The following is a 12,764-nucleotide window of genomic DNA, read 5'->3' on the forward strand; positions in this document are numbered from 1 at the left end:
TTTTCTCCGCATGAATTCAGAATAAAACGATAATACAATACTTACAGTGTGTTGAAATCTAGGGGGCATGTGGGATAAAGAGGTGCTGTGTTACCCCACAGCCAATGAACAGATAGGACCTGAGCTCTGTTAGAAGAATCAGGCCCTCTGAAAGAACATTCTAAAAGGAGAACACATAGCTGTGAAGTTTTCTTTCTCTTTTAGGGCCACATCATTATATGGGCTCCCTGTAGCTCTTCTATGATAGATGTAAGAAACATTTCAATCTCAATATTGTGTCTTCATAGTTTCCCTTTGCAAAAGAAAAGCTGATGCTTAATGTTCTTTCTTTATTATGCTTGAGTTGTGTACCAGAACAAGCACTAAGACGGGTTATGCAGCAAATAAAGCAATAAGGGGACAGTGGCCACGTCTCCCTTGACCCTCAAGTCTATGCCATGAGATGGGGGAGATTTAGAGCACTTACTCTGAGCAAGGCCCTCTCCGCCACCAGAGAAACAGAGGTGGCTGTGTTCTCTTTCTACATTTTCTCCTATTAGAGTAGTCACATAAACTTCTGTTAAACAGAAAATATCCATTTTCTTGATTTCTAAATACAACTCAGGGTAACATTTATGGAGCAAGAGGGTTTCCTATTTCATTCGTTACAGGTGCCTTTAATTATTTGCAATTTTTTTTAAATCTATTTGAGCAGGAAAAGTTTATGGACATTAGATGTGGAAGTCATGTCCTTAGCAAAGTAAAACAATAAAGTTTTGTCTCAAGAGAATATGACACAATTGCATTTTGGAGGATGTTGTCAAAACAAGGGCTTGCAAAAGCTCTCTGGTATTACAGAAGTACTGAAAAACAGGGTGAGGGTTATTTTAATTTGTAGTTCTCTTATCTATAATTGAAAAACACAGGTGAACTAGAAAAAAATTTAAAAAGATGAGCCGAAGAATCTCTGTTGAAATATTAATTGTACAGAGAATCCTATATACTATTTTATTTACTTAGATTTTTTTTGTGTCACTTCCACCATTTTGAAATTTTGACCTCCAAACTATTGGACAAGTTATAAGTATATCAAAGTAACTTGATTAGAAAGCTATAAATCAATTCTTTACAAGTAAACTCTGATTTTACAATCAAATTTACTCCAATTTAGATTCTGGTAGCTTGGAGCACCTGGGTGGCTCAGTTGGTTAAGCGTCTGACTTCCGCTCAGGTCATGATCTTGTCCCTCCCCCAGTCATTCTCTCTCTGTCCCTCCCCCAGTCATTCTCTCTCTCTCTCTCAAAAAAAAAAATGACTAAACATTAAAACATTTTTGTAGCTAGATGGAGGTATCATTGCTTTCAATAAACTGCACACTTAAAGTATCTGATTTGATAAGTTTTGACAGATGTACCCATGAAACCAGTAACAAAATTATGATAGTGAACATGTTCATCACCCTCTAAAGTTCCTCCGATCTCTTTGGGGTACCTCAATCGCCTTCTTCCTTTTCCCCCCACTTAGTGCTAAACAACTCTGATAGACTTTATTCATTAGTTTTCATTTTCTAGAATTGTAATTTTTTAATGGAACCATATATTAGGTACACTTTTTTGTCTGACTTTCTTTTTATTCATGATGGTTATTTTGAGATTATCCTTGTTGCTGTGCGTATTGGTAGTTTATTCCTTTTTATTCCTGAACAGATTCCCACTTAGAGTTATACCCTAGGTGGCTTATGCATCCGAGTGTATGGCCACTGGAATTGTTACCAGTTTGGGGTTATTACAAATGAAGTTGCTATCAACATTCATGTACAAGTCTTTGTGTGGACATGTGCTTTCATTTCTTCGGGTAGAATCTCCAACTACAATAATATCTCAATTTCTCCTTGCATTTCTGTCAGTTTTTGCCTGATGTATTTTGAAGTTGGATTATTAAGATATTAAATCGAATTATTATGTTTTCTTGCTGAACCGGCTCCTTATGAATTAATCTTACCTCTGGTAATATCTTTGCTATTCAATCTACTTTATCTGATATTACATTCAGTTTCTAATGATGCAAAACAAATGACCACAAGTTTAGTGACTTAATACAGCTGTAGTTTCCCTCTATCGGTAGTCCAGGCATGACTCATCTGTGACTTCTGCTCAGAGTCTAGGGTGTTGGCTAGAATGGATTCTCCTCTGAAGGCTTGATCAGGAAAGAACCTGCTCTCAAGTTCATTAAGGTCGTTTGCAGATTATATTTTCTGCAGCAGTATGATCGAAGTCTCTGGCATTTTGCTCATTGTCAGCTGAAGACCACACTTGGGTCCTAGAGGCCGATGATAGGTGATAGTTCCTTGTGTAGGCTTCTGCAACATGGCCACTCATTCCATCCAGCTCTCAAAGAGGGCCACTCTCCTCAGGAAAGGACTAGCACTTCCACTGTGAGTTAGACCCACCCAGAAAGATCACCTTTTGGGTTCCCTCCCAATCAACTGACAACATCTTGATGATTAATTACATCTACAAAATTCCTTCATGTTTGACACGTTCTGTTTGCTAAAGCAAGTTCCAGGTTCTGCCCACACTCTAGGGGGGGATGCAAACATCAGAGGATGGAGATCCTGGGGTGACCCTAAGGTCTGTCAATGAGGCTGCCTGCCCTCAAAAGCAGCAGTACCAGGAAGTCAACCCAATGTGGGTTTTGCAGCTGTCAGAACGGCAAGAAAGACAGGAATCACATAGGCGCTAGATGAATCAACACTTTAGTCATGTAGGGAGGACACAGAGCGAAGTCAGCCTCAATAGTGAGCATTGGTTCACTAGGGCCAACAGGTCCTGTCCCACAGCCAACACAAGAAAACAGTCCACACGCACTCTCTTAGGCTACAATAAAGACGCCGTTCCTTCCCCACCAGAAACCAATGGAACAGTGAGGTTGGCCAGATGACACTTTCTTGAAGCAGAACAAAGTTCTACTGAAAAGCAATTTCTCTCCAGGGGCGCCTGGGTGGCCCAGTCTGTTAAGCATCTGACTTCCACTCGGGTCATCGTGATCTCATGGGTTGTGAGTTGGAGCCCCACGTCCAGCTCTGTGCTGACAGCTCAGAACCTGGATCCTGCTTGGGATTCTGTGTCTCCCCCTCTCTCTGCCCCTTTGCTCTTGCGCTCTGTCTCTGTCTCTCTTCCTCTCTAAAATAAATAAATATTTTTAAAAATTTAAGAAAACAACTTTTCTCTCCATGCTCCTCTGTTTCCTTTAGTACTCTATTTTGTGGATTACATCCTCCTGACCTCTCTGCATTCTGAGGTCTTTCTCCTCAACTTAAGGAGATCTCCAGACTTGGCATGGGGTCTCCTACTTACGCATCAGCCTCATGACTCTCTCAAGGCATTTACTTGGGCATCAATGCCTTTCCTTTCTTTTCTTTCTCATCTCTCCTTTCTTCTCTCTCAGGGATCATTTGTCTGCCTTGTGTGGTATTTAATATGTAAATATAATTGTGTAGTATATTTTCTGTGTTATATTTAAGTGTTTTAGATGACAGTATAAATCCAAATTCTATTATTCCATCTTGACTGCAAAAAGTCCCCAGTCTAAATTTAAAAGTTTCCCTTTTCTTTCCTTGAAAGGTTAAATAGGTTAAAATAGGTTAAAACAGGAGTGTTGCAGTTAAGGAGTTACACAAATCTCACGACATTTTAGATACCTTTTATAGATTTGCTAATTTTTGGCTTCGAGATATTTTGTAAATTCTAATGGACCATATGGAAACTTGACAGAAAACTTTAGGTTTGGGTTTTGATTGATCTGTCTTCAAGTACATGATAATAACTAAAGATAGCATTAAAGCATACTTAAACATCATATAGAGGCAAACGTTTTAAAACTTAAATGAAATACTTTCCCATGCACAGCTCTACAAGAAATTGGAACGAAACTCACTTTGGGGGTTGCATATTTTGAATAGGTATATGAGCCTCATAGAGGTGAATATTTAATAAACCTGAGCTGTGGTTATTAGTTATGACTGTCATGATCTATACCTTAGACCTGTGTTCATTGAGCACAATATTCCTTACAGCCCAATTGAATCCTTTCTCGCTCTCTTTAATTTTTATTTATTTATTTATTTAGTTAGTTAGTTAGTTAGTTAGTTAGTTAGTTTTATTTAGCTTTTATTTTAGAGAGAGGGATAGAGAGCACATGCGAGCGGGGAGAAGGGCCGAAGGAGAGAAAGAATCCTAAGGAGGCTCCGTGCTCAGTGCAGAGCCCCAGGTGGGGCTTGTTCCCACAAACCTGGGATCATGACCTGAGCCAAAAATCAAGAGTTGGACGTTTAACCAACTAAGCTACCCAGGTGCCCTCCCCCTTTAATTTATTTTTTAAATGTGTCCTAATTTGTTTCTTTTTACGATGTAGGGGTCGCCATTTGGGTCTTGTTAAAAGTTTGCCCGATGATACTGTGACAGATAGGAACCAGCAGGCTAGTTACCTAGTGACAAAACAACGGACTGTCATCACTCTAATGACCCAAATAAAAAAGAAGAAATGAAACAAATGTTGCCATACAGGGCATCAGAACCAAATTATGATAGACATCATATGATCAATGATGACTGTGGGGAACACTAAAACAAGAAAAATTAACAAAATGACTGATATCAGTGACGGCAGTTATCAACAGATATTTGCCACTGGCAAAGTGAGAATGAAAATCAGAAGCAGAATTTCTGTAACTCGGACCATTTATCAAACTACCATATCTATCTATTAGCTGAATAATCAAGGTATTATTTGCCCTAAATCATGGTACATAAAGGGAATGGAATGCCATAAGTCTTTCATGTAAAGAGACAAGTATATGAACGTAAATTATATGACAGGAATTTTTATAATAGGATGAATAAAAATGTTTTCTTTGGTCATTATCAAAATATTTATTGAATATAAATGCTGACTTAGAGTAGGCTGTCTGAATTGAGCTCAACATTCCATATTTAATGTTTTCAATAAGTTTTTAAATGTTTCTTTATTTTGAGAGCGAGAGGACAAGGAAGGGGCAGAGAGAGGGAGGAAGAGCAAATGGAGAAGGGGTGGAGATAGAGAGAGAGAGAGAGAGAGAGAGAGAGAGAGAGAGAATTCCAAGCAGGCTGTGCATTGTCAGCGCAGAGCCGACGTGGGACGCAAACCCACAAAGTCCAAACCAGAAGTCGGACGCTTAACCAACTGAGCCACACAGGCACTCCTCAATAATTCTGAAAGGCAGCTGGAGTAATAAAATATTGACTCCGGAGTCAGACTACCTGGTTTCAAATTCTGACTCCTCTACTTTCTAGCCATGTGAACTTCTACAAAGTATATAATCATTCTGTGGTTTAATGTTAATTTCTTTGTTTTTAAAGGGGGTTAAAAACTACCTATTTTCTTTAGAGGATTGTTCTGTGTACTGAATTAGTTAATAGAAACAAAGCTGTTAGAAAAATGCCTGGAATATTGTTCAAATAAAGCAATGAAAACTGTTTCTGGGTACAAAAATTGTGGTACAAAAACCAAAACCAACTGTGACGGTAAGGAAAACAAAATGTCGGTCAGGTTGTGTAATTTTACACACACCCGCCGCCCCTCCCCCCCCCACACAGAATGGTGTTTTATATGTAGGCAAACAGAAATACTTACAAAGATTTCAAGTACTACATAATATTCTAAATAAATTCACAATTCAAAGGGCTACCATTATCGGTACTCAATGATATAATTCCAAAAGTAGGATAATCTTTTATTCCCTTCTTTCCATCCACATTTGAGGAACCATTTTATAAAGGACTCAAATATATTTCTAAGGGTTTCCAATATTATACTCTTAAAATACAAGGTGATCTTAAATAGTTAAGGGAAAAACGTTATGATGTTTTCTGTGAAATCTTCCGTGAAAACATTAAATACTATGAAATTTTCCGTGAAAACATTAAATACTCTCCTATTTCTGGTTATCAGTGTAGAGGGAAATGAACAAAAAAAGTAAAAATAATATATATTTAGTGTATCTTAAGGGAAAACATCAGAAATACTGAGAATTAAACTATTTCATGCCTTTGTAAATTATTAAGAGCAATTTGAACCGTGCTAACCTTCTCATTATATAACTTATGATATGGAGTAAGACAGATTGCCTCGTTTCTAAGTTTGGGTCAATATCCAACATTTTCTCCTTTGCACTTCCAATGTCATAAAAAAAAACCTCTGAGTTCTTTTTAATGAGAATTTTTGCCATGTCACTTCCTCGGGAATATCTACATCCTTTCCTTCACTACCACCTCTCTCATGTGTCTAATTATTTCCAAATTTTGTCATGTAATTGTTGAGGTATTGAAGCCACCTTAGCCCCTCTGGCCAGCCTAACAGTCTTCAAGACTTAGCAAACATCCTTAGCCGGTGTGATTGACTAAACCTTTCTTTGTATATCTATGCATTCTTTCCTAAAAAAGAACAGAGCCCTTCCGCACATTACCTGACCCTCTTCCACAAGCCTTTGTGTATGTGTATGTGCACATATATATACATACATACATATATATGTGCACATACATATATACATACATATATATGTGCACATACATATATACATACATACATATACATATGTCTCTGTACTTCAGTGTCCTCAGTAAGAAAATCACCATATTAATAGTTTCTAACACATAGAGATACCGTTACCAAAACCCACCTTCAGCTGTATATATATAGAGAGAGAGACAGAAAGAGGGAGAGAGGGAGAGAGAGAGAACCCACTTCAAACTCCAGCAGGTTCCACCTGGTCACATTTCAAATAATGCAGGTGATTGAAACGTTAACACATGGACCCTGCACCAGACCAATAAAGTTGGAATTTCTGGAGGTGGGTTTCAGCCATTGGTATGTTCACAAGCTTCTCAGTCGAGTCTAACAGGAAGCATGGCTGATGATTACGGCTTTTGAGGCTCCATGAATAACCAATGAGCCTTAATAGCATTAAAAACAAAAGATGAAAGCAGTCTACAGTATTCCCTCATTATCAGTGGCAGATATGTTCCAAGATCCCCAGTTCCAGCCTGAAACCATAGATAGTACTGAACTAAGCCTTATAGACACAATAGTTTTTCCTACACAATGAACCGATGAAAATGTTTAATTTATAAATTAGGCACAGTAAAAGATTAACAACAAATATTAATAAAATGTACTGTAATCATATACAGTATGTGAATGTGGTCTCTCTCCCCCCAAAAATCTTACCGTCCTCTACTCACCCTTCTTGTGATGCTGTGAGATAATAAGATGCCCACAGATGAAATGAAGAAAAGTAAATGACATAGATATTATAACGTGGCATGAGACTACTAACAACCTTCTGAGGATAAGTCAGAAAGGGAATCATCTCTTCCAGACACAAAGTGAAACCGTGAATAAGAAGGAACTATTGTATTCACCAAGTGGTGTCCAAACGATTGAAAAGAAATACAGTTAGAACTCTATCTGACCCAATTCCCCTCCAACATCTCCAATAGCTTAATAACTCATGGTGAGAATTGTCATGATATGGTTTAAATATAAGAGAAGAATAAGTATGGTTAAGATAAGGGAGAGAGAAAAAGAACACAAGGTAAAAAAATGATAATAATAACCAAACCTCAACACTGAAAAGTTTCCTGCAAAATTAAATCCAAATCGTTGGGCACCCACGATTTTTATTACTTACTGTCATTAAATGTATTAATTTCTCAATCTCTTGTCTTGGCAGTCTCTGTCATGAAGATGGGCTCTAGGCAAAACAGCCCTATAACTTGAGTCCCCTGAGGATTATTTTCAGCTAGCCTGAGTCACGCTGCATTACCTTATATCAAGCAGTGTCTAAACACACCAGGAATATCGTGAATAGATTTTGATGATTTAAAAGTTCTGCAATTTGGCAGTCAGTTTTGAAGAAAACTATTTTTTTGTCATTCTATGAAGGCTTAAGTGATATCAATAAGTCTTTCTAATATTTTTTGCGTAGAAATGTATTTTGTTCTGTACCATTCTTTGAACAATTGTGAATTTTCAGCTTTTTAAAATTTTTTATAACACTCATTCTCTACGAAACAGTGCCCTTGCCAAAATCTTCAGTACAAATCAGTATGAATAATGGAGAAGAATATGTTCACCGCAGTTGCTATAGTAAATGGAGGGTTTGGACCTTGTCTGGTGCAATAATTTCTGAATAATTAATAAGATAGTAACACATATTTGATGTAAATAATATGTAGGTATGCTTTTATCAAATATCACAGAGAATAAGGAACTTATTGTTCTGACATCTTTACATTACACTATGAACTATAACTAAAATATACATTTAAGTAACAAAGTTGAAAGATATTCTTAATTGTATAGTTTTGTTCTTAATTCCAGATAATACTCCGAGGGAGAAAGTGCTCCGGTGAGCTGTACTCTATAACTAAAGCAAATCTTTGGTTTAAGAATATTACAGGGAGATCTGCCTGGCTCAGTCAGTGAAACACGTGACTCTTGATCTCAGGGTCATGAGCTCAAGTCTCCTGTTGGGCATAGAGCTTACTTTAAAAACAAAAAAGAATATTATGTTGAGAACTATCAACTTTAGCACAAAGGCAGTATTTTAAGTTGTTTCAATTACATTTTGATTATGTACTCTCTAAGAGATACTACATTATCTACTTTAGGCAGTGGTTCAAATGTTTTTGCCAGTTTCAACACATATGCTAGCTAATAATTACGTGTATGGTACTCTCCAGTAGGTAGACCAAGATTTGCTTTTAAAGACTACAAAAAAGATAAAACAAACTTATGAGGTAGCTGTGGGAAGTTCTTGCCCTACTAAAACCTAGTGCCCTCTTCTGCCTCTGAGATTAAGAACCAAATCTTTAGGACACATTGGAGTGAGCACAGCATATAATCTGTGCTCAAGGAACATGCAAAATATCTCACAATGCTTCCTAGGTGATTGCTGGAATTACTGACCCTTGGGAAGTGTTTGGACACCACATAATGCTAAGGAGGCTTCTAAACTGGGAGGTTTATCAACTTAAAGAAGAAATGAGTACACAGGAGAGGCACAACATACATACAGTTAGTTGTCGTAAGATTATAGACTTACAGAACCAAAGGCAATTCAAAAGACCAATTCTTCCCACCCCTTTGTTTTATAAATAAGGGGACCAGAACAAAAAGAAGCCAAATGACTGGAAGGTTATTTATTATGCTAAGTGAAATAAGTCAGCCAGAGAAAGACAAGTATCATATGTTTTCACTCATATGTGGATCTTAAGAAACTTAACAGAAGACCATGGGAGAAGGGAAGGGTAAAAAAAAATAGTTACAAACAGAGAGGGAGGGACACAAACCATAAGAGACTCTTAAATACAGAGAACAAACTGAGGGTTGATGGGGCATGGGGGAGTGGGGAAAACGGGTGATGGGCATTGAGGAGGGCACTTGTTGAGATGAGCACTGGGTGTTGTATGTAAGCAATGAACCACGGGAATCTACCCCCCAAAACCAAGAGCACACTATACACACTATATGTTAACCAATTTGACAATAAATTATATTTGAGTAAATAACTAAATAAATAAATAATAAAATTATAAAAAAAGAAGCCAAATGACTTGTCTAAGGACACATTGCTAAACAAATGGTGGCAATAAGACACAAACTAGTCACACCTATTCTTAAAACATTTTTGTCATTAAAATTTCCCAACTCACATGGGTGGCTCAGTCAGTTAAGCATTGGACTTCAGCTCAGGTCATGACTTTATCGTTCATGAGTTCAAGCCCCACATCAGGCTGTGCAGTGACAGTGCAGAGCCTACTTGAGACTCGCTCATTCTTTCTGTCTGTCCCTCCCCTACTTGCACTCTCTGTTCTCTAAACAAACAAACAAACAAACAAGCAAACAAACTTGAAGAAAAAAAAATTTCCCACTCACAGCTACCCTGTGAGTGAGTCATCTACAACAGTCATGCTATCTTAGGATCAGCAACCAAGAACCAAATGCAACTGTGAGAATTTAAGCAATTTTTTGCCCATCCCAGTCACTGCCAAAGCCTTCTGCTTTTTGTATATCAACTGTACTTCAATACAGCTGTTAAAAAAAAAGTTTCTAATTGGTAGGAAATCCTACATTATTCAAGTCTGATACATTATTGTATCAGACCTACTAAGATCAACAAGGTACCTAACTGGGGAAAATTGTATATAAAACCAGTAAAAATAGAAAATTCTATACTAGAATATTTTCTATTTCTACACTGTAATAACACTTAATTAAAATTGTTTGTTTTCAGAATATATTTCTTATATGCCTACTGTTGACAGGCTCTCCTGCCATTGGTGGTATTTTCCTTAATTCTCAGTAAATATTTGCAAGATTATTTCATTATCTCGTTTTACATGAGAGAAAACCAAAACATGAAGATATCAAAAAATCATCTGAAATTACCTAAATTTTAAAAGCAAGACATGGTTTTATCTCCAGGATTTCTGATTCCAAACTCAAGGTTACTTTTTTTCCTAAAACAGAGGTAAAGATTTAAACATATCTGTCAAGGAAATATGAAAGAAATTGGTGAGTGATTTAATTTGTCTCTATATTTCTAAGTTCTTTTGTACTAAATGTGAATGGAAGGGGTGGGGATTTATCATGTCAAAGAGCCTTTGTTTTCAATGGTATATGGATAGACACTTTACAAAACTCATCTTTTCAGGAAAAAGTTTTTTTGGTTACTGCTGTTGATGTGATTATTTTTATGTTGAAAAATTATTGTTTAAAAACCACTGGAAAGCAACAATGCTTTCTTTTTCTGTGTTTTCTACTATAGTTTCTTTTTTTTTCAAATTTTTATTTAAATTCTTGTTAGTTAACATATAGTATAAAATTGGTTTCAGGAGTAGAATTTAATGATCATCTCTTAAGTATAATACCCAGCGCTCACCCCAACAAGTGCCCTCCTTAGTACCCCCACCATCACCCACTTAGACCAGCCCTCCACCCACCTTCCCTCCATCAACCCCAGTTTGTTCTCTATTCCTACTATAGCCTATCTTACTGTTTTTATTTTCCACCTTACAAGTGTAATGAAACATAAAATTATACTTTGCCAGGAGTACAAGAATAAAAATTTTGAAAAGAGACTATTATGTTTATAAAAGAAGTGTAAACAAGTTATATAAGCACTAGAATTCGAAATTTGAGGAACTGGGATAAACTGTAAATATTAATTGTCAATAATTTATACTCGGATATTCCTACAGCATTCTAGGATGATTACAGCACTAATGTTTTCTGTTTAAGTGCTTTGATATTTCCCTATCTGGAGTAAAAATAATTTTGTATTATACATATGACTAACTTAATGAAATACATGATATATATCAACTTCATTTTTAGCTACATCCTTGCTAGAATATATTTGAGAATAATTGGTTGAGTTTAAATAAATTTGGATGTACTGTTAAAATATCAACATGTAGAGGCTCAATTAAGTGTTTGAATCTTGATTTAAGCTCAGGTCATGATCTCACGGTTCATGAGATTGAGCCCTGCATTGGGCTCTGAGCTGATAGACTGCTTGGGATTTTTCTCTCTCCCCGTCTTTCTCTCTCTTTCTCTCTCTCTCTCTCAAAATAAATAAACAGTTTAAAATATATATCCAAATGTATTAAAAATAGTACTCTGTTCTGGTCCCTTGAAATGAAAATAATAATTCATGTTTTTAATTTTAATTTGAGAGAGAGTGTGTGCGCACATGAACAGGGAAGAAGGACAGAGTTAGAGAGAAAGAATCTTAAGCAGGTTCCACGCTCAGTGCAGAGCCTGACCTGACATGGGGCTCAATCCCACACCCCTGGGATCATGACTTGCCAAAATCAAGAGTTAGATGCTGAAACCAAGGTCAACCCACCGTGCTACCCAGGTGCCCATAATTCATGTTTTCTTATTCTCATATGTTTTATAGTATTACTGAATTTCCAATACATATATAATTTACAGAGTGAGAACTTGGTTTATGGGAATATGAGTTCTTCATTAATCCTGCATAACTATGCTATTACTGATTTTTTTTCATGATGTGAGCTCTTAAGTAATTCAATGTAATTCTAAGTCTATAATGGCAATGATATGGCTATGGGCTTTTTCTTTAAAGATACATTTTCAGAATACATCTATTATGTAATGGAAGATCTTTATGACACAAAACAATAGATACTAAAAGATACTTTAGTATTAGTCTTAATTAAGATCACTTCCAGTCTTCCTATAAACATTATTGTTAGTAAGCGAGTAAAACTGAATTCCTAGAAATGTTAGCATTTCATTGTCTAGAATAAGTAGTGAGATTTACCATTAAGTAGCTGCTTAAATATGATATATCAAGGTGGTCAACATTCAAGGGATGCAAAGAGTTAGATAGATATGGAGGCAATCATCCCATAGCCTGTCTGCGGTGTGGCTGAGTTCAGGCTCTAAAACCATATGACCTTGTTTCGCTACTTGCCGATTGTGACTATAGGTAAGTCAATCGATCTTTAGGTGTCCCATTTCCCCATCTATAAAATTGAGCTAATAATCATAATGTTTATCTCAGAGATTGTTGCATTAAAAATTTAATACAGGGGAAATGACACTACATGGAATATATTCAATAAATGATTGTAGTGATTGTTATTGTCATCGTACACAAAAATTAGAAGAAATCCTATTTTTTTTTAGTTTGTATTGGATGACTAATAACT

This window comes from Lynx rufus, unplaced genomic scaffold (genome assembly GCF_022079265.1).
Source record: "Lynx rufus isolate CCGP_SWC_20201006 ecotype Redwood Valley unplaced genomic scaffold, mLynRuf1.p SCAF_20, whole genome shotgun sequence".
NCBI lineage: Eukaryota > Metazoa > Chordata > Mammalia > Carnivora > Felidae > Lynx > Lynx rufus.